The following is a 22,953-nucleotide window of genomic DNA, read 5'->3' as shown; positions in this document are numbered from 1 at the left end:
GTGATCTTGTGTCACCTGAATAACACCAATGGATTCCACATTCTGCAGTGCAATAAATCAGTGCAGAACTCACCCCACACTCTCAAAAAATGCAGTGGATTGCTGGCACTGCTAAATCCTTCTGCAAAAAAAAAAAAATCTCTGAGAGTAGAAGAAATATGCAACCAATGAACACACAAAGCGCAGTGTTGTAAATGTCCTTTAATCAAAGTCACCTACCTCAATATTTTATTTTTCACAGAAGTAATACAAAACCACATTACATAGAATGGAGATTTGGTCTGTACTGCTAAAAAACCCAGCCTCGGACTGGTGCCCCAACCTTGGCTCACGAGCCAAGTGTACGATCTGGTTCTTTGTCAATGGGCTTGAGCTTTCTTCCTCCCTGAAAAAGAATGGCAGAATCCCTACAAAATGCAGGTTTTGGGCTGTGAGCTTCCCTGAACCACTCACTCCAAGGATAGCTGGCCTGAGCCACAAGTGTGCCAGGAAGCAGACTTGCATGAAACACACACTGTAGAGGTCTGTAAGTTAGTGTGTGATTCTGTTTCATTACACAGATATCAAAATATTATAATAAATTTGGTAAATCAGGGTGCATGTGATTTTTGCTAATAAAATTACATAACCCCAAATGCACCTTTTAAAAATGTGTGCTCCAGATTCAGACATTTATTTCAACACAGGAGGATTATTTTCTTAATGGAAGAACAGCTGATGTCTGAAGTTGATGGTGAGACTGCTATGTTAAACACTATGCTCACACAGAAGTGCTGATGAATGATTACAAGAAATGAAAGTGCTTTCTAATAAGAAAAAACTGAGCTAAAAAAAAACATGTCAAAGGCAGAATAAACTGTGTGCTCCATTTCAAGGCTCCTGCTCTGGCACAGCCATGGTTCTTTAAAAAGAGCAATGGAAGATTTTCCCTGCCAGCACCTTTCCATCACAGTGAGGTCACTCACAGTCCAGACTGCAGGTTTTGCACGTAGCAGGGAACATCACAGAGGTGATCTGGAGTGGCAGAGCAGCCAGATGGAGCTTCGAGGTGCACTGGTGAGGCCACACCTCAAATCCTGTGTCCAGGTCTAGGCTTGTCACTGCAAGATGGACATTGTGGGGCTGGAGCGTGTCCAGAGAAGGGAACGGAGCTGGGGAAGGGGCTGCAGCACCAGGAGGTGCTGAGGGAGCTGGGGGGGCTCAGCCTGGAGAAAAGGAGGCTCAGGGGGGCCCTTCTGGCTCTACACAACTCCCTGACAGGAGGGGACAGCTGGGAGGGATCAGGCTCTGCTGCCAGGGAACAAGGGACAGGATGACAGGAAATGGTCTCAGGCTGCACTAGGGGAGTTCAGGTTGGACATCAGTAAAGATTTCTTCACTGAAAGAACTATCAGACACTGGAAGGGGGTATCCAGGGAGGTGGTGAATCCCTGTTCCTGAAGGCATCCAAGGAACTGCCAAATGTGGAACTCACACTCTGGTCTGGTTGACAAGGTGGGGATTGGTCAAGTTTGGGCTGGATGGTCTTGGAAGCCTTTTTCAGTGATAATAATTCTGTGATTTGATGATCCTGTAAAGCTGCCATCTGTGAGGGTGTTAATGCAGAAGGTGGGACAATTTCTCCCAGCACTTCTGAAAGAAGTGCAGTTTCAACACCTGCTCAATCCTGTTCAAACATCATTGCAGCCTGGAAAAGAGGGAAGCTTTGCCTCTGCAAAAGAATTGCAGCCTCAAGGCAAGGCTAGTTCCACATGAGGACTGGCATTTGGAATCAGCTAAGGCAGCATCTCCTACCTTAGGTGCCACCTTTGACACCCCTTTAAACACCTCCACTGATTCTCCTTCAGAAACTGCCCTGGAAGGACTCTCTCTGTTCAGTTGAGCTGCAGGAGGTGCCAGCTTTCACCTCCTGTCCAGCTTCATCTCACCAAAAACATCAGAGAGGATGATGGAAGAAATAATTATTTTTCATTTCATATAGTAAAAGTCTGGCTATGACTAATTTGACAGCAAATTTTACAAATCCACCATGATTGATTTCATAGGGGGAATTTCATAGAAATCACGAAATTTCATAGCAAATTTCATACAGGGAATTCATAGAAAGCTCAGCTGTATAGATTTGTGCATCCTTTGGTTCTTAAAGGATCCAGCTGGAGAGTTTTGAATGCGCAGTGGGAGAGGTGACACATGAGGGAAAAGGATGGGAACTATTAAAAGGAAACTCTTGAGCTGTGTCCATGCAAGGAAAGGAACTGACTGACTTGAAAGAGAAAAGACATGAGGAGAATGATGGAAGAGAATGGACATTCTTGATACTCCTATTGCCTGTACATATGGTTTTTACTGAAGGAAAAGAAGACCTGAAGGAATTTGGATTTGTAAGGCCTAGTGAAATACAGCTCTGACACCAAATATGTGGTAAAAGGGAGATTTGCCATGTGAAAGAGGAAGTCTTTAATTCTTGCCAAGGGGGAGGGGAACAAGAAATCTTGGGAGTTCCCAGTCCACTATTTTATGTTCTGTCAGTTTATCAGAAGTGGTTTCCCAAGCAGAGAAAGGAGTCAACAAATTGGTGTTTGCATGGGAACAGCGTTGTGAGAAATCAATTACTTTTATTTTATGATACAAATCCAAGCAAAATAATTTTTTGAGTGTAAGTATTAAGTGTTACAGGGATGAAAAATCGAATTAAGTTATATTTATTAAGAAAATATAGCATCCCAGCTTTATTATGGATTTCCATATGCCATCTTTGGGTGATCAAATAAGAAGTCATTTAATTACTTTGAGAGGGTATTAAATGGCAGATCCTGCGAGCTGTTCCCTGAAGTAACTTTGCAAATCATGATCTTTAATTTGTTTCTGCCGTGAGGGTAAATGAAATCACCTTGATTTTTTAGTCAAATTCCCTAACAGCTCTTGTCTTGCCCTGCATGAGCTGACATCCATATAATAATATTAGGAATATAAATCACTCATTTACCTTCAGGACAGGAGGATGGGGTAGCCTGTGCCGCCTGCATGATGCAAAGGACTTGAGCCAGCCTGAAATCAGTGAGGCAAGAGAAGGCTTTTGTTTCATGTCTCAGCACAGGAGTGAGGGAGGTCAGATTCTTCCCCTTTCCAACCCACCAAGCAGCCAAAAACTGGATCCCCACGGGAGGGCTGGGTTAAGACATCATGCTGTTAACCGCGGCTCCAAGGCCATCCATCTGCTCCCACTGTCACACTGCTGCTGTGACACAGCAGAGCTGCCAGGGAAGACACCTCACTCCTGGGCTCTTTATGGAGTCCTTGGGAATCAGAAGTGTGGTCCATTCAGAGGGGCTGAAGGAGACTGTGGGAATGGGAAACCTGATGGATTTGGGGGCAGGGAGAATGTGAAGCTGCTTGGATTTTCTGGGAAAGCGTGCATGAAATCAATGGGCTGTTGTTGAGTGGGGGAAGGAGGAAGAATTTGTATTTGTTCTCTGATAGGGAAATATAATACTGGGGGATTTGCTTTGGAGAGGGAAAAAAAAACTATTTGAGAAGAAGACTACTTGCCTGACCAGAAAAATGACTGAGGGAACCCTGTTTTAAAAGAGCTGGATGCCTAAGCCTGAATTAATAAACTAGGAACTGCTGTTGAAATTATGCAAGGAATTTCTGAAGGAAAGACAAGAGGGGACCTTGGCAAAACAAGAAGGTAGGTTAAATTATGAATTTAATTATCAAGTTCAAAACAGATCAGAGATACTTCTGTTAATTTATTTCTCCTCTCTCCCTTTTAAAAAATCCTTTTCCCTCATGAATAAATGTTTAAGTGGAAATACATTTAATTATGACTCTGTCAGTTCCATGGTTTGGAAGGATGGAGATGAGGACTGGGTTTTGTTTATTTTGAAAAATAAAATACATTGGATCTGAAAACTGACAAACAAGTTATTGCTTCACTTTTCAGATGCATGAACACAGAAAATATCCAGGTTGAAATCTCATAAATTTTCACAATGTGTTCCACAGCTTGCTTTTGATGCCTGAGAATCCTCAATAGCTCTAAATGAAGAGAGGGAAAATGACAAAAATGTTCAAATTATTTAAAGTCTAACACATAAAATCAATCTTTGAACAGCTCAAATTCTATCCTATCCATTCTTCTGCAGTATCATCACTGATATCTAAACTATAGTGATGTCTTTGCAGATATAATAAATTACATAATGTCTCTGCAGAGTAAATTAGGAGGGGATTTCAGTGATGTCAGCTGCAATTAAGCATGAAATTTTGGTTTTCCTTTTACCCCTTTTGTCAGTGTTTGTAAAAGTTTTATCCAAAGTCTCTATGGCTAAAGGAAAACTTTTCCTTGGTTTCCTCTCACACCCAGACCCTCTAAAAGTTTATTTTATAGCAAGAATTATTGTTTATTTTTTGTTGCCATTTATTTCTAGAAAGCCTGAACAAATCAGGGTTTTTTGTAGGAAATGTGTGATAGTTCTTAGAGAGCAGAAACTCGGTTTGATTTTCTGTGCAGATAAGATTGATGTGAACAAAATGTCTGATGTCTGCTGTTGTCCTTTCTCTTCATAATCTCAAAACTCTCTTCCAATTTCAGCCACATCTGACAGATGACTTCAGTTTTAAGAGGAACTAAACTGCAAATTTCAATAAAGTGGTGGCAGGGACAGAAGAAGACCCAATCTTTCCTGAGGGAAAAGCTGGAGCAAAAACTCAAATATATTATTAGAAACTGGAGCAGCAAGGCAGTGGAAGTTCTGTAGCCTTGAAGCAAGGCCTTGGCCAGAAATTGGTATTCAGAGAGCTCAGCCACAAATCCTGGAACACCAGGGTGTCAGGCTTCAGGTGTTGTACTGATCATGGGATGATTCACATCAGGAAAGAGGAAGAAAGAGGAAAGAGGAAGACTTGTGAATAATTTCTTTGTAGATACAGACTTTTTCTCATTTCCTTATTTGAAGAGAATGACAAATTTTAGTCTGAAAAATTTAAGAGAATGTGAAGAAAATGCAGTTATTTTCCTGAGTTTTCTAGACAATGCTGGAAAACCCACACATCACTTCTTTTTCCTGAAGTCCTTCTATTCATTCATTTGCCTAATGATCCCATACTTTTTTCCTTTTTATTTATGAATGTTAAGTAAGAACTCATTGTTTTATTTAAATTACATCAAAATACAAACATTTCCAGAATGAAGTAATTTGTACCAAAAATTACTTTATGGTCACCACTTATAACAAAAGATTAGAGACTGCAAATGGTAACTGTGAAGTAGTGAAAACATATTTAGTTTCATGTTCAATATTTTGTGTGTCTTTCCATAATTGCAAACATATGTACAATTCCTCTTTTGCATGGGAGCCTCTCATCTTTTCAACTTTCAAATTAAAAAATAAAAAACCCCAACAATTTCTAAGGGTCAAGGGGACAAATATAAGGAGTGGAACAACCAAGTAGCGAGCAAATCTGCAAAAGGGAATTTGTGAATCAGCAGATCCACCGTGATGAAAAAAGGAATCCCCTGTAAATGAGGGGTGCTACAGAAGGTACGGGAAGTAATACCTCTTTCCCATATGGATAAAGCCCCATCTGAGATCCTGTGTCCAGCTGAGCGCACGTAACAGCTGGAGAAATGCCCCTTGCCAACTGGCAAAAACCCAGAGATGAACACCAAGAATTATTAGATGTCCAGAAAACACAGCCAGTGAGACAAGAGCAAAGAAGCTGGGTTTGTTTAGTCTAGGGAAGGGAAGAATATGCAGAGACATGATAACAGCCACCAGGAACAGTACAAGACATGATGTGTTTGAATTGCCTCAACAGAAAGAGAGTGGGAATTAGGGGGAGAAACCTCAGCTTTTTAATGGCAAGATAGTGAAAGGCTGGATTAGCATGCTCTAGGAATTTGTGGAGGCTTAAAGAAAGATTTAGACAAATATTTGCTAGGTGAGTTGTGAGACTGAAGTTTGCTTATATGTAACCCTGCCCAGAGTAGAAAAATGGACTGGGTGACTTCTTAAAGTCTGTGGCAGCCTACTTTTTAGTGGATTTTTTTACCATTGCTTAAAATAATGATTTTGAATGTTTAAAAGAAAATTGAAAGTGAATGGGGCCTAATCTTCTGTTTCTGACACACAGTTTTACTCCTTATATACTCCTCAGTGCATTCCTTATCTCGACTGATTATTTTCCTGACTGTTCATTATTCTGAGAATTCTATATTCAGAAACAAGTGACTTTAAAGACTACATTAAATTTCAGGTTTTCCCTTCATAGCAACTATAAAATGTGAAAGATATATTTTTAAATACTTATTCATTATTATTATAAAAATTGAATTATTCTATTAATACCTGGCTTAATAAGCTTTAAAGTAGCTTTATAAGTCTGACATTTTTATTTAAGATAGATTCTTCTGGGTTATATATTTGGTTATATTTTCCAATGTGATAATAATGCAGTATTCTGTTACTATTTTTTACTTTTTCTCTTCTTTTTTTCCCTGTGTATAATAGATACAGATAAAGAGTAGCTAATTAGACTTTGGCTGAAATATCTCTTTGCTTTTATCAGTTTTAAATCTACTGACTTTGGATTTAACTGCTTTCCCTCTGCTTCTGAACTGTAGGTCAAAATAAAAACTTTGCATTATTCTAGTCCTTTCTGGTGCATCCCTTCTCTTTCACTTCTCTCAAATCCACGTACCTGCTACTCCCAGTCTGGCTTGCAGGTGCCCTATTGTCTGTCTGAGGGTCAAAATCGGCTGTTGGCTGGGTGTCTTTCAAGCAAGAGCACGTCCCACACAGTGAGAGAAGGAGAGACAGCTGAGAGAAGCAGTTTTGGAGCACCAGCAGAATGGCAGATGGGTTTAGCATGAGTTTTTGGACAATTTGACCCATCTAAGCACAAAATAGTTGTGTGGAAAACCAGGTTACAAGGCGTATTCTGGTATCTTAAATGTAACAGCAGCAACAACAGAGGTGGGAAAGCTTTGCAAAGTCCTCTCAGGAGGGTGATATAGAATAATCTGCTTCAAAAACTACATTTCACCTTCCTTGTTAACAATCAGAAATTGAAATGAAACTTGAAGAATAGAACTTAGCAGTAGGAATAATATAAACTCTGAGCAGAAACAGAAACAAGTGCTACATAGGGAAATATAATACCAGCTTATTCTGGAAACGAGAAACAAGCTACTGAAAACCTCCCATAAAATTGGGTCTATCAAAGCATAAAATATAAAGTTAGTACAGGTTTTAAAAGGTCTTATATTATTTCATTTGAATTGAGATGAAAAAGAATAGTTCAATATTTTGGAGGAGTATATGGGTGACAAGATTGTAATCAGCTATAAGAACTATATCTGTATCAGATCAGTGTGCTTCAGTACGTAATAGAACAAAAGAAATTCCTTTGTCAAGGTGTACATTCTAAAGGTTTGCTTTCCTACAAAAACATCTCTGTCAGTTCAGAAAAACAATTATTATTTAGCAAAAATTGCCAGGAATGGTTGTTCCTATCCTTTATCTGCTGTTGAAAAGTTCATCCAGGTGCAAAAGTTTTTTAAAATTCTTTTTGATCTAACTTTAGATGCATTGAATAAAGTTCATCTTATTTTTCATGAAGAAATACAGAGATCATTGATTCCGTGGTCCTGGTGTGAGAAACTGCTACTTTTTTGTTGTAATGGAAGTTTTTCACTTGGTTTGGAAAGTGTCACTACAACAAACAGTGTTTGCTTTGATGGTCATTGATTTTGATGGTATAAAATTAATTTAGAGTCTATTAATGAGGACAATATGTTGATTTTGTCCAGCCCAAGGTTGGATAGAAACATGGTGTGCTGGGGGAGTAACTGGCTCACAGGCTGGGCACAGAGGGTGACAGTGACTGTGGTCACATCAGTTTGGGGACCTGTCACTGTTGTGGTTCTGCAGGGCTCCATCTTAAGCCCCATTCTCTTCAACAGTTTCATAAAGGACTTGGATACAGGACAGGGAGGGATACAAAGTAAGTTTCCAGATACAAAACTGGGAGAAGCTGTTGGCTTCCTCAAGGGTGAACAGGCTCTGCAGAGAGCCCTGGACAAATGACAGGGCTGGGCATCACCAACTGTGTGAAGTTAACAAAGGCAAGAGCTGGATTCTCTGCAGCTGGGATGGGACAGCCCTGAATGTACAGACAGACTGGGAATGAGAGGCTGCAGAGCAGTGTTGTGGAAGGGGACCTGGGGGTCCTGGTCGATGGCCAGCTGGACATGGGCCAGCAGTGGCCTGGTGCCAGGAGGGACAGCCCTGGCCAGCCAGGCCTGGTAGGGGACTGTCCCACTCTGCTCTGGGCTGGGGTGGACTAACCTTGAATATTGTGATTTGAGTGCCACAATATAAGAAAGATCTAAAGCTGTTTGAGAGTGTCCAAAGTAGGATTTTGGAGATGGTGAAGGGCCTGCAGGGGAAGCCACATGAGAAGCAGCTGAGGGCACTTGGTCTGTTCAGCTGGAGGAGACTGAGGCCAGAGCTCATTGTGCTCTTCAACACCCTCAAGAAGGGAAGAGGAGGGGCAGGTCCTGGTCTCTGCTCTGTGTGACCAGAGACAGAACCGAGGGAACAGCTGGAGCTGGGTCAGGGGAGAGTTAGGGTGGATATCAGAAAAGGTTCTTCCCCCAGAGGTGTATCAGGCTCAGAACAGGCTCCCCAGGGAATAGTCACAGCCCCAAGGCTGCCAGAGCTCCAGGAGCATTTGGACAATGCTCTCAGGCACCGGGTGAAATTGTTGGGGTGTCCTGGGCAGGGCCAGGAGTTGGACTGGATGGTCCTTGTGGGTCCCTTCCAACTCAGCACAGTCTATGATTCTACCATTTTGTAGCCCAGAGGCCACAGCAGTCATCCAGGTGGCCAAAGGAGATAGAGCAGGGGACACACCTTGGTGTACTTCAGTGTCTAAACTGTGCTGTCTGTCCCTCAAATATGTAAATATATATCACAGTTTTGGGGCTGGGATTTCTCATTTCTCCAAAGACACAGAGATTTTGTTCCAGTGCAATTTTTATCCCAGTGTGCTTTTTTTTTTTTTTTTTTTTTTTTTAACCAACAGGACCAAAAAAAATAAAAAAAAAAGTTGAAATCCCCAAGATGTTAATAAAAATGGAATTCTTGTCTTCCAATCAGCTCTAGCTGCTGTCTGGTACCAGTTTTGGGGAAGATGTTCATACAGCTTCAGGACATTAACAGGAGGGAATAACTTCACATTGGAAAGACATTCATCACATGGCATCTGTGCATGTGTGGAAGTAATTTGAAGACTTCTGTGATGTACAGCTCACCAGAAGCCATTTTCCACACTGGCAATGATGACAACCCAAAGTATTGACTTATGCTGGCCAGTCTTGATGTTTTCATGTTGTCTTGGGGCTTTGGTCAACTGTGAAAAGAAATTTCATTGCCACTGCTTGAAGGAAAAAAAAGGAAATAAGCTACCATATTGTTATGATTCTCCAGCTGTCTATCAGTTTACTACATGAAACTGCAAAGTGACATGTAAGTTGTGATTTATTTTTATAAATTAAGAGCAGACCCATTATGCCAGCCCTAAAACACTCTGGGTGTTTGCATCGGCCAATTACTGTGGAAACTGCTGAAACAAATCCTTTGTTTATGCAGGATTCAAATGTTAAAATCCTTGGATAAGGATCTGGAAAAAATGCCTCAATTTTTTAAGAATTCTTGCAAAATATCACTAGACCAAGAAATCCCAACTGCTTCATCTGTTTATTGCTCCATCTATATCCTTCTCTGGAATTTCTTGCTGCAGATGTACAAAGGAATAAATGAAAAACTGCTGTTCTCCCAATAAACCTATAGCAAGCAGCCTTAAAAAACAACTCGTCTGTAATATTCCGGCCATATTTAGCCGTTTTTATCAGAGCTGTGCAGTAGGAAATGATCTGTGGGGGTTTTGAAAGACTGAAATATGAGGATATTCAAGTCCTGCTTTAAATCCAATATAATCCTGCTCATGAACTTGTCCCATTGAAATCAGGTTCATAAAAGCATACCTGTACACACCCTTCCTAAAGTCAATTTTAAAAGCCTCTGGTACTGTAAACCTGCTTGATGGGACAGATCCTGCTTTTCCAGGGCAAAACAGAACCCACTGTCTTGCCATTCTGTGTGATTCCCTTTCAAAGAGTGGGAATAGAACAAAATGTAAGAAAAGAGAAGAAAATGCACAGGTGGCACAATAATCAAAACAGTGCATTTAATACATAAAAATTCATGCAGAAATACACACAGACTTAATTTTATACAAAATGAAAGGCAGACTGAGGTATTAGACTTAAGAATTTGCTCTATCAGACGTTTTTTAAGTGATATTTAGTTTACATAGATTCAAATAATGGAAGAGAGATGCTATTTTGCTTATTAACACGTGACATCAAAGTCCACATACATCATGTTACATATGTGAATTCCAGATTTTCTTTTCACTGTTAAATATATTTATTAGCTCTTTCTAGGTTTACTTTAATATTTTTACACACAGACACAAATGTATTTTATCCTATTTACAGATGCACCTTTTGTGGTTTTATTGCTGTAATAACAGGCTTCCCAAATAATGAGGTTCCCAATCTATGTGCTATTTATTATGTTATCCATATTCAGGTTTCTTCTTTCTATTTATCACATCATCTATGTTCATGTTTATCGTTTCCAGTTACAAAGGAAAAAAGCTTCTTGGTTCTGTTCACCCAGCAAAGCACTGAAATTAGATTCATCCTCCCCCTTTTACTGTCCCCACTGCCACTGATTAGTGCTGATTATGGAGCAGCATACTGGTAATTAACATGTTTCTGGTTTTTAAAGATACACCTCTCATAAGAAGCATAAAAACCTGTATTTTTTTAATGAAGGTATTTTAACATGTTGAAATATGTTTGAAATATGAAACTTCATGAGCACATGTCCTTTTATTAAAAGTCCAAAACAGCAGAAACTCATCAATGTCCCTATCTTGAATATATGAAGTATAGAAATGGATATAGATCATCACAAATTAAAACTGAAGAACATCTAACAAGGCAAATCATGTTAATTAACAGTTATTATAGCAAAACACCTTTCCTCTTGTTTGTTTTAGTGATTTATGCAGTAGCTTTTTTTGATAGAGGCTCACGATGTGAGAGAACAGCACAGTCCTGCAGTCCTTCCCACAGAAATGGCTCCAAAGGACATTCCAGAACTGGGGACTGTAAAAAAAGATAGAAATCAAATTTAAAAGTATTAGCAAAAATATTAGCATGACAAAATTCAAACAAATAAATGTGCCGTATTTTGGCAGAGTGGATAAAACACTGATGAGAGCAGAGAGAGACATGAGAGAGCATTCATTTAGGTACTCTGGGTAGGAGACTTTTATAATTAAGCCTTCTGGAATCAAGCTAAATTAAATAAAATCTATAAATATAATGTATAAATATAATGAATAAACATAATTCACAAATATAAATTAAATGCTCCACTTCAGCCATTTTACATCCAGGTGTCTTTCGGCACCATAAGGATATAGATGTGCTTCAACCCATGTCACACAGTAGGTGAGCAGTAACACCAGGAACAAACCCCACATTTGATGGAAAGACCACACAGAATTAAGCCCAGGGTGGATGGCTGAAATATCAAGCACCAAAGAATGAATTAAAAAGATCAAATGCACTTTTCCAAAAGCTTTGCAAAGTAAAGCGGTGTTTTTTCCCCCAGTACTCCAATCTCGTAGGCGCCATTTTGTTTCCAATGCTTGGTGATATTGGGTTTCAGTTTATGGTTTTGCTATTCTTCTTTTAAGTGAAGTAAAGAAACATACACTAAATAAATTGAGGGCTGCAGTTGGCCTCTAACATTTCATGAGAGGGCTTGTTATGTTTACCACATTTAAATGAAAATCAACTTAGGCTGGAGCAGTGAAATAAAAGACCTGAAGGAACAAGAGTGTTGGATGATAGAGAGTTTCTTCTTGATTTCTGTGCCAACACATCTACCTATCTACTACCAAACAACCTACACAGTTAATTATTCTACTCCTAAACACTCAGAGGGAACAACTCATGTATACAGCAGCTTTGACAATTGAAGCCCAAGCTAAAAATATAATGGGAATTGAAAATTGGAACACTCTGGAATATGTAGACTTTGCTTCCATTTCTACATCCCTCTCGTGGCTCTTGACCTAACCTAGCTAAAAAAAGTCTCTCTTTAATAAAGGCATTTACAATGATTTTGAAAATTAGGGTGGCTCCCAATCTGCCTAATATATCTGTAATATTTCACAGGTTTGCACTTTGGAAACCTTTGAAATGAAGCAAAAATTCCTCCAAATGTTTATGTGCAAGAGCATAATTGCACTGTATATACGCATATAAAATATAAATGTGCAATATATGTGTGACCAGACCTCTTGGGACACAGAAAAATTTTGCTCAGGCTTGGATTTTCATCATTTAGACTTTCTTCTCTAATACTCCCATTGCTGCTTTTACTTTGCACTTGCTGTTCCACATCCCAGATTTTGCTTGCCCATGGCAAGAAAGAGTTTAGGCACCACCTATTTAATTTCAGATTGATTCACACTATCATTTTCAGCAGAATTACTCTTGGAATGTTTTTGACCCATTAGTTCTAAATAGTACTTTTGTTGGGAATTGTGCAGCTGGGGGAATATGTCTGTGTCCAGCCATGATTTCCACTTGTGGTATGGAAGATTGTTTTAGATGTTACTATTACTGAGAATTAAATTATTTATTGAACAGGTCTCACAGTCCTGTGTCCATCCTTGCCCCCTTCTCCAGAGATGGAGCTAGGGAAAAAAACTATTGCAGCCTGTGGAGAAAAATGACATTACAATGACATTAAAAATGTCATATGTCCTTCAACTGCAAGTATTGAATTGTTAGAAAATGCTGAAAAGTGAACAGAAAAAGGAACTTTGTCTTTTTCTTGAAGATACTGAGAAAAATCCACAGGTGATAGTTACCAGAATTATGAAGGAGAGTAGAAATGCTCTTGAAGTTTTGCTCTGTCTTTCTGTGCCCTATTTCTAAAACTCTTCTAGGGATTCTAGGAATAGTCTGGTACATGTGTGTGAAGATAAGCAGGTTTCATCTCCCATTTGCCTCATCCCTGGAAGTGTTCCAGGCCAAGCTGGATAGGGCTTGGAGCACCCTGGGATAGTGGAAGGTATCCCTGCCCATGGCAGGGATTGGATCTAGATTATCTTTAGGGTCCGTTCCAACTCAGGCCATTCTATGATTCTATGATTGCATAATTTAGTAATCTTTATTATTTCACATGGCACACAATCCTTAAAACACAGTAACTAGAAAAAAAACCCAGTCCATTTTTGTGGTTCTATCCTGTTTCAGGGGATTATCTGAGTAACCAACCCAGCAAGCTTAGGTCAATGAGTCTTCCTGAAGGGATATAGGGCATGGATGTCCCAAACACAGAAGTAGCATCAGAGACAGGAATGGCGATATTAAGAGGTACTGGCACTTGGCAAGCTTTGCCTTTTTCAGATGGATCCTGGAGATCAATTTTCTGAACCCCTCCAAAAAAAGGGAACAAACCAACTGGGTGGTGGCAGTCCCATATTGCAGGGCAACCTACCTGCTCAAAGGGATTTAGGGATTTGTCAGTAAGCCACACATCACAACTTCACAGTGTCACAGAATGGCTGCTATAACTTCTACCCACAGTTTTTGCACCTTTCTGCCACATCCTTTTTGTCTTCACACACACACACACACACACACACACACACACACACACAAACAAACACACACACAAAACAGGGAAGGGAAGCTGTGGCAGAACCTTTGTCCTACATGAGCTTTTCCTGGGATCCTATCTCAGTTCCAGTGGCTGGAGAACTGGTAAACTTCGCCAAGTTTCTTTGTAAATCCCAGATATCAAATCAAGTGAGTTTGCTGATGAGTGGCTTGCAAAATCCTAATCTGGCCTCTGACAGTAACACTGTGTGGCTTTCAGCAAGTCTCAACACCTTTCTGCTTCTGCCTTCCCATGGCTAAAATGTTTATTTGTCTGTCACAGCAGGTTTTTAGGGGGAATGCATAATTTGGCATATCACAGAAAATAGTGCTTTTCCGCAGTGAGTTAAAAAAATCAGGCCATCAACAGTGAGATGAGGTCTCCCCTGAGAATAAACTTGATGTCTAGGATAATTTTAGGGTTTATAACACATCAAGGTCTACATAAATAAATCAATTCAATGCAAACAAGAGGAAAAATGGTCAAAAAAAGCACAGTTCAAGAAACTGTTGCTGAGCACAGTTAATCACTTACTAACAACATCTCCACTTGGAAAAAATAAGGTAATAATTGGAGTATCATGTGGTCTGTAAAACCAAACTTACAGCTGGCGAGCCTTTCAGTTAAGTGAATGAAGGAACATCCATCATTACTCCTCCCAGAGCACTCTGTTCCCTTAAAATCAGCACAGGCAAACTCCCCAAAATGTTGTTTAATTCCTGCAATAACAGAATATGGGAGATGAAACTGGTCAGGCTTAGCCTGAGAGTAGGGTGCATATTTACGTACAAGAAATGTTAAATTATTACTCCTGTCCCACAGGTTTTCTGATCTAGGAATGAGCCTCCCAGTCTAGTGGAAGTCTGCAGAGAGACTGGAAAGAGATGATTCCTGTGGCCCCTTCCAACTCAGTCCATTCTATGGTTCTATGATACTATGAATACACAGGCTCATAATTTATATTTATATGCCCAGACACTGAGATCCTTTTGTCCTGTGCTGTCTTTACAGCTTCAGGAACACCTGTATAATATGATAAATATTCAGAACAAAACTGACACCAGGCTTGGAGGATCCCTTAAGGATTACACAGAGTTGAAAGGGTGATATTAATGTGACAAGGGCATCTCACAAAGAAAGGGAATTATTCCTTGTTTCCCAGAATAACCTAGAAATACATTTCTCCTCTCAGATAAAAAAGGCCAAGCTTTGCATTAGTAAAATGGCTACTCTAAAAGGAGTAAGACGGTAAGAGAGTAAAAGAACTCTGCAGCAATTCAAAACTAGATATATGAAAATATTAACATGATTAAATGACAAGATATTGAGTAGTCCTGCAACATGGCAGAGTTCAGACTGTTTTATTGAAGAGAGGTTTAGGGCTTTTAGGACAACCTCTGGCAGCTTTTTCCAGCTGTGATGCCCCAACGTACAGTCCTTCAGGCAGACACAGATCAATTTTATGTCCACATTTCTGTAGGAATAATTATCCCCCTCACAGCTGACAGATGACAGGACAGATCTGCCCCCAGTAGAAAATGGTTCCATTTTCTGCAGCTCTTTGCAAGTGGTAATTAAATTGTGCAGCTCAGAATTAAAAATTCATAGAATCACAGAAACTGGGGATAGCAAAGAGCGGCTAAGGTAATTTTTGTCCCTGCCCCTCCTTCTGCCAATGCTCTGTCCAGCACTTTGTAGCCAATTTGAAATGCTCTCTACTTACCCAGGGCTTTTAAGAGACCCTGGTTTGATTTACGCATAGCAGAAAATGATACCTTTTCTCCAGAGATTAATAATTTGCCTCATTCAAAGAGTTGTGTAATCAATTTCATTTACCAATTACAGCCCTTCATTAACATGAGGCCACGGGGGGCACTGGGTGAGGCAGGAAGTTAATGAGATTGAGGATGGGATCAGGAGGTCTCCTGAATGCCTTGTTTTGTCCTGACAGCCCAGTAAATCTTGAGTCAGCCCAGTGCTTCTGAAGGAAGAAACAGCTTTGGAGATTCATCTGAGTTTTTCATCCAGCTGTGGGTTGGATGGGTTTGCTGATCACCATTCCTCTCTGCCCTGCAAACTCCAAGTGCCCACTTTACAGGGACACCTGGGGTTTGGCAGGCCAGAGAGGAATGGTGATCTAAACTTCCTAAAAGCTGCTGGGTATTCCCTGGGAAGTGCAGAGCACCTCACAGTGGGGACTGAGGTGGGTTTTCAGTCCTCAGTTTCAGGTGGGGTAAATGCTGTCTGAAAGAGGCACTTTGCTTTCACATGGCATGGACATGAATTTTGGATCTGCCTGGAAATTTGTAGTCTAAGCCTGCAAAGCCTAAAGTGACTTTGCTCTTGCATGAGCTCCTCCCACACCCCCGAGACTTGAGTCTTAAAATGTGTCTGAGGCCCCAATCATCCCTTGCAGGGTTTGTCAAAATGCTTCTCTCCAGGGGCTGGAGAGTGTCTTGTCCAAAAGACTAAGTGTTTATCAACCTTTTTTTCAAACTGATATAAATCTTTTGTTCAAGACATAGGCCATAAATATAAACCCAGGCTTTCCCTGGGGATAAACTGCAATGGTCTACAGCTGAGTTTCTTTTGAAATAACTGGCACTGTCTGCAGTCAGAAATAGAACATTGAACTGGGAGGGATACAAATATGATCTGATACAGACTTCCTAGGCCTGCCCAGATCCCCCTCATATGGTTTGTCTGGAATTTTGACTCACCAGTTCCTTGACAAGGGTCTTGCTTTCCATGTGGTTATTCCAAGCCTGATCCTTATCCGGCCTAAATTGATGTTCCTGGTGACAATTAACAAGAGTTCATCTCCCCCTCCTGCTGAGTGCCCTTCAGAAATCCCTAAACCACCTGCGCCTGGTGGGAATCCAGAGCTGGAATGATTTGGCTGTGCTACAAAGCCCCTCTGGCAAGACAAGTGCCATAGATACAGCCCAGTCAGACCCTGCAATGGGGACGTGGCTCTCAGGATGGAGTGAACCTCCCCTCCCAGCCCTGCTGGTGACAGGGACACCAGGCAGGGTGCCCGGAGTCAGCTCTGGCATCCCTGAGCAACTCCCATGCCTCAGCAAGACCTCCTAAGTGTCAGCAGGATAAACATTACACATCATCCCTCAGGTGCATAAAAATCATCTTCAGGTGATTGGGTCCAAATGGCACAAACATGGACCCATTCTGCTGATGCTTCTTTTCACATTCTTAGTGTGGGAACTTAAATTGTTTCAAAAGAAAAAAAGAAGGAGAAAAGGAACAGCTACATAAATACACATTTCAGGGATAGCCTAGCTCTAAATATGGTTGCAGTGTATAGAAAAGCAAAGCATAAAGACTCTGAAGACAGTCATGCAACAAGACTTATTTTCCACTTTCCTTCTCATCCCATGCCAGCAGCGACACAGGCAATGAAAAAAAGTAAGTTGATGAAGCAAAATATGTCAGTTGAACACAGTATTTTTTCACATATTAGACATGATGTTTGTTATCGTAGCAGAATTTCTATTTTGAATTTACTTCCTCGTGATTATCTTTGTTCAGGACTGTTTCAAATTGTGAGAGAATAAAAACTTTACTGTCATAAAGCCTTAATGTGGTAATGGCTGACTAAAATTGTTCAAGTAAATTTCTAAAGGAAGTTTTCAGTGAAAACAGAGAAAATTACTGACCTAGAAATGCTTGTGAAAATGATTTTTCTGTTCAGATCTTAGAAAGCACACAGGGCACTTCTAGGGCAGAAACAAATCCATTTCCTGCAGGAGCACCTCAAACTCCACCAGAACCACGCATATTCTTTTGAGCTGCAGCTGATCCTCAAATAATTTTTACTGCTGCCATTCATCTGATCTTGACACAAAGCCTAGATTCACTTCTGGGCCTATAGGGCTGCTTTGACTCTAGAGAAGCAGTAAGTGAAGAACTCTGTGTAGGGATCTGAATGCCTCAAAAGCACTGGCAGGTGGGCATATCTTGCATTACATATAATTCACACCTTAATGGGTCTGATCCACATCTGAGTCCTCCCCAGATTTGCTCATAAATACTGCAAAACCAGTGCTATTTTTAAGACAATTTAAGTGTCCTTCATGCCTAGCTTACAGCTTTTAAATGTCTTTTAACTTTCCTCAGCCTGAAAATAAAATAATGTCTTATGGGTGCTTGTAAGAATTCTTGCCTGTAATTACTATGAGAACTGATTTATCTGTGGCACACGCCACTGTAGGAGGTGTGAGGGTGATTAAGATGCTCTCCTGGGAAGCTTGAGATAATGATTAAATCCTGTAGGACAGGACCACCTGCTTGGTCTTTAGTGTCTAGGAATATCACTGTCACTCTCTGCTTCTGATGTGAGAAAGGGGAAGGACAGTTTGGAAAAACTCCAATTCTGTATTGTTCTTGGTTTTTTTAACAATTAAATTTCTCTTTCCAATTTGAAAGGAGAACATTTGACATGCAGAAATGTTTATTTTAATGCCTAAAGTCTTGCCAGACTCAGCTTAAAGGGTGACTTGGTATTTTAGAAGGTTTTGGTGGGTACAGTTTCTTTTTTCTTTCAAAGGAATGCTTTCACGTTTATTCCATGGCTTGGAGAATGTCATCCTAATTTTAAAATCAGGTGCACCAGGGCAAGTACCTCAGTGCCTGATGAGAAGAGTCTCCTGCAGGCAGGGAGTGAGCACAGGCACAGCTTTGAGGGAGGAGGGTGGTGACAGTGGCACCACCCAAATTGCTGCTGCCAGAATGGTGACTCAGCTAAGTGACTGAGTCACAGTGTCTCCCTCCCCTTCCTCTGGCCAGGGAAGGTACTGATGTTCTGCTGGTGCCTTGGAGATGTAAATTGTAATATTCTCACCATGCTGCAGAAACCAAGGGAACAAAAGTTTCCTCCCCCTCACTGTCCATGTGGACTTGTTCCAGGCAGTCTGATCAGGGGAAAGAAAGGAGAGGCCTGACTAACAGCCACGTGAGCCCTGGAATCAGACACTAGTCAGTGCAGATTGCCTTAGAGACAGGGGAGGAGGCCAGGATCCTCCAAGCATGATTCAAGGCAGGAGGCTCTGGTGGAAGACATGAGTTTGCGTGGGAGTGGGGATGCCTTATCCTGGATGGAGATGCCATTCCAACGGACAGCCACGCCACGTTCTGGCTGGTACTGGTTGAATCTTGTGAGTATTGATAGAAATCTCCAGGATTAGTAGAGGCAAGCAGCAACTCCTACATTTTCAGACAAGATCTAATTGCTCAGAAGAACATCCTGATTAGAGTCAGCAAATCAATATACAGCAATGCAGCTTAAATTGATAAGATAAGGCCCTACCTGCTGAAAGATCTGCTCTCTGTCCGTGTGTTGGGAAATTCCCCCAGTTAACGAGGTTTGGAAAATAAAATAGTGCCAAGCATTTCATCTATGTCGAAAATGCCTTGGAAGGCATTTGGAAGGTAGTCCTTCCTTCTGGTCTTTCCCTGTCTTGCACTTCACTTCTCATTCCTGTGACTTTGTCTTAAAGTCTTCAGTCATGTCTTTCTTGAATGAAGTGCCTGTGCCTGTGATCTTGATTGCTGATCACACAACCAAACTGTCCAGGTTTTAAGTAGAATGTAAAGGTTGCTTTGGCTTTTTCTGCTTTAGTTTTGCGGTTTTTTTCTTTAAAAAGACCCAATACAATTATTTTTTCTTTCAATTGCTTTCCTTGAGTTACAGAAAATCTCTTTGATGCTCACATGTCGTACCATTTTTTTCCTTGTTTTACACACCTGGGATTCTGGCTTCATCTTAAGTCTTCTTCCACCTTCTGGAATGCTTTTTTTGAATTGTAGCATTGTGGCATAAGATTCTGCCAGTTCACCAGCCTGGCAGTATCATATATCAGTCTGGGAATCAACACAGTGAGTAATTCAAATGGGTTTTGTTCAGCTTGACTTAGAATAGCAAACCTTGATTTACAGATGTACCAAAATCAATGGGATGTGGATTTCTTCTGTTTCCTGACAGATGAATAATCTTAACCAATAATTTCCCCAGATACTAATTTTTAGTTAGTATGGCCAATACCAGACTAAATTCCATTCAGCAGCTGAGTACAAAACCATCACGGTTTCCCCATCCCAAAGTTTTCCTGACACACAATAATAACTCTTGAAATGAAATATTCTGACAGTGGCTAATGACAGCCTTGCTGCATGAATAAATTACAGAACCTGAGTTGCCCTTGGCTTGCACAATTCTGACTCCTTCCTGACTGCAGTGACTACAAATGGCCTGGTTTTCATCAGGAAATAGGAAAGAAAACTTCATAATTATAAATATTTATAATTATGTGTATATACACATTTATATGAATTCTATTATATGTTTATTGCAAGTCACCCCTAATTTTCTCTGAGGAATTTTGTAGATGCTCACAGACACAGTGAAAACTTGGGAAAAAGATACAAGAGCCAAAGACAAGGATAAACCAGATCAAATTTACCACTCATAGCAAAAGTGAAGGAAAAAAAATAGGAGAAATAGACACTTATCATGCTTTCTGCAGATGTCATATTCCTTCAGACTCATGGTGAATCTTCACACTTATTTACAGCCACAAAATGGTTGTGTTTCACAGTCTATCATTAGGAAAAATCTATCTTTACCAAGCTTTCTAATATATTACATACATAGAACAAATTGTTATAATCTTTTTGCTCACCAACTGCTAAATACTTTCAAAGGTTACTTTTCTCGTGTTAGCTGAGCCTTTATTTTGATGAGAAAATAGGTTGGCCTCAAGTCAGACTTCTCTAACATGAGCCTGGGCTTTACAGTTCAGCTTGGTCATCCAGTGAAAAAGGTAACTCATCTTCTAAATCAGAAAAAGAAATAGCACTTGGATCTGATTTGGATAGTCTCAATCCATTTACCCCACTAAAGTTTTTCCAGTTCCTCTCTTGGAGTACCTGGGATCATTTGCATATGTAACAAAGAAAGTTTTGAAAGGTGACAGAACAGAGAAGGAAGAGTTGCAATCCCTGTAGTGTGGAGGTGTAGCTGTAGCATTATAGAACAAAACTGTTTTTGCTGCTTATTCTTTCAGTTCAGTACTTCAGAGCTTCAGATCTTCCCCTCAGATATGGAAAGCCCAAAGGGAATTTCATTGTTTGCCCTAGAGCATTTAACCCAGATCCTACAGCAGAGCCTGGGATGGCCTTTCCCTTATTAGTTAGAGATGCTGATGAAAGCACTCCCACAGAGAGGGAGCTTGAAAGCTTTCAGGGAAGCTCTCAGGTTGCTGTGTGCCCAGAGGCACCAGGCACCCCTGTGACTGCATTTTTAGCCTCCAGCTCTTTTCACAGTAGCACAGGAAATCATCAGGAATCCTGGGGTGTACTGGGAAGAGCAGTGCCAGCAGGTCAGGAGTGATCCTGCCCCTCTGCCCAGCCCTGGGTGGCACATCTGCAGTGCTGTGCCCAGTCCTGGGCTCCTCAGCACAGGAGGGACAGGGAGCTCCTGGATTGGGGCCAGTGGATGCTGCGGAGAAGATTCAGGGCCTGGAGCATCTGTGGCAGGGAAAGGCTGAGGGAGCTGGGGCTGTCCAGCCCGGAGAGGAGCCCCAGCTGAGAGGGGCCCTCAGCCCTGGGTGTCCCTGTGTGCAGGGAGGGCTCCGAGCAGGGCCCAGGCTCTGCTCCAGGGCCCAGCAATGGCACCAGAGGAACGGGCAGGGGCTGATGGAATATTCTCTGCTTTAGAGTCTTAAAATATTTGACTCCATTACTGTTGCTCTTTCATATTGAATTAGATTGATTTTCCTCATTATAACTGTTAAAAGGTCCCCTCTGCTTTAAGAAGATACTGTCATACGGCAGTTCTGTCATACCAAAAAGTGCTATTTTCTGAATACAAAAAGATAAATTGTCTCTCACTGCATTGATCGTTTTCCAAACTGTGCAATTTCTCCACAAAAACAGAGTTCATGTCACAGTGACTGCAAAAATGTTGTACTGTTATTAAGTGCTACTTCCTCAGAACTGTCTCAAATTCCTCCAGGGAGAACTAAATAGACATTTCTCATGATTACTCCCTTTAAAAACCAAAACCAAAACACTTTGGATGTCTCAGATATCTCACAATATTCGGATGTCATGTGGATCTGCTCCTCAGGAACTACAACAGTTTTATCTGGCTTAGCATGAGGTCCCAGAGGAAGTGAGCATGGAGAATCTTAGAAAGAAATAGTCATTGGAACAAAGCATGATTTCAGATGCCTGTTCTTTTAAAAATTTGCAGATTGCTACTGCTGTTCTTGCAGATTACTAAAAATTGACAGTGTTATTATTACTTCTACTGCTAAACAGGATAGAAGAACCATCAATATCTCAGAGTTTGTAGGAAACAGCATTAGCAGTGTTAGAGTGTCTAGGAAGTCTGTGCAATTTAAATACTTTGTAGCCTCTAGTAGTATTTTCAGTGTTTATTTTCTAATGACAAAATGAAATGTTTGCCAGCCAGCATTTGTGAAAGTAAATACCTCAAAACTGCTGTCTTACAGCAAGTTTGCCTTTGCTACCTGACTTTGCTCTCAACGTTCTGAAACATTTTACACAGCTGAAGCCTTGCATTTTCCAAACTGCTTGAATTTGTGCTCCATGTTTGAAGGATTCCATGGGACTGAAGAGGACATGTGCTTGAATGCAGTCATACAAACAGGAGCTTGGTATTTTCCTGTTAGTCTTGTTGTGTACAAGAAATCAATGAGCAAGAGATTTTCTGAGGGAAAAAACACAGCTGTCACTGACATTTGAAATGAAGAAGGGAGGGTGCCAATGATGCCTTGAGAGGCTACCTAGTATTAAAAGAATAAAGTAGGTATTTATTAAAAGGCCTTCCAAGGACACACCTTGAGAAGTACAAGAGTCTGGCTGTGGCTCCAGCCAATATGGACTCCAGGGCATGAGTTTTCACACTTTTATAAGTTTTGGTCCATTTACATACTGAGGTTAATTGTCCAATTGCAGTTTAAGGTTATGAAGTCTCATCCTCCCAGATTGCTCTCCTCAATTTGCTGTTGTTTGTACTTTCTGGGCTTGAAGCTGCAACAGTATCCTTGGTTCTCAGTCTGGAAAAGGATTGCTTTGTCTAATTCAGTTG

At 40.7% G+C, this 22,953-nt stretch overlaps 1 protein-coding gene across 1 annotated transcript in view; it reads right to left on the bottom strand.

Moving 5' to 3' along the window:
• Positions 1 to 11,016: 11,016 nt before the first annotated feature.
• The window catches only part of KCNA5 (potassium voltage-gated channel subfamily A member 5), a 168,310-nt gene continuing 156,373 nt past the window's right edge, over positions 11,017 to 22,953 (bottom strand). Inside the window, exon 2 of the mRNA XM_064701784.1 lies at positions 11,017 to 11,248. The gene's annotated coding sequence lies outside the window, so the exon portion shown is untranslated. The remainder of the gene's footprint in view (positions 11,249 to 22,953) is intronic.

Source organism: Zonotrichia leucophrys, chromosome 1A, assembly GCF_028769735.1.
Source record: "Zonotrichia leucophrys gambelii isolate GWCS_2022_RI chromosome 1A, RI_Zleu_2.0, whole genome shotgun sequence".
NCBI lineage: Eukaryota > Metazoa > Chordata > Aves > Passeriformes > Passerellidae > Zonotrichia > Zonotrichia leucophrys.
This window is presented reverse-complemented; position numbering and strand designations above follow the sequence as displayed.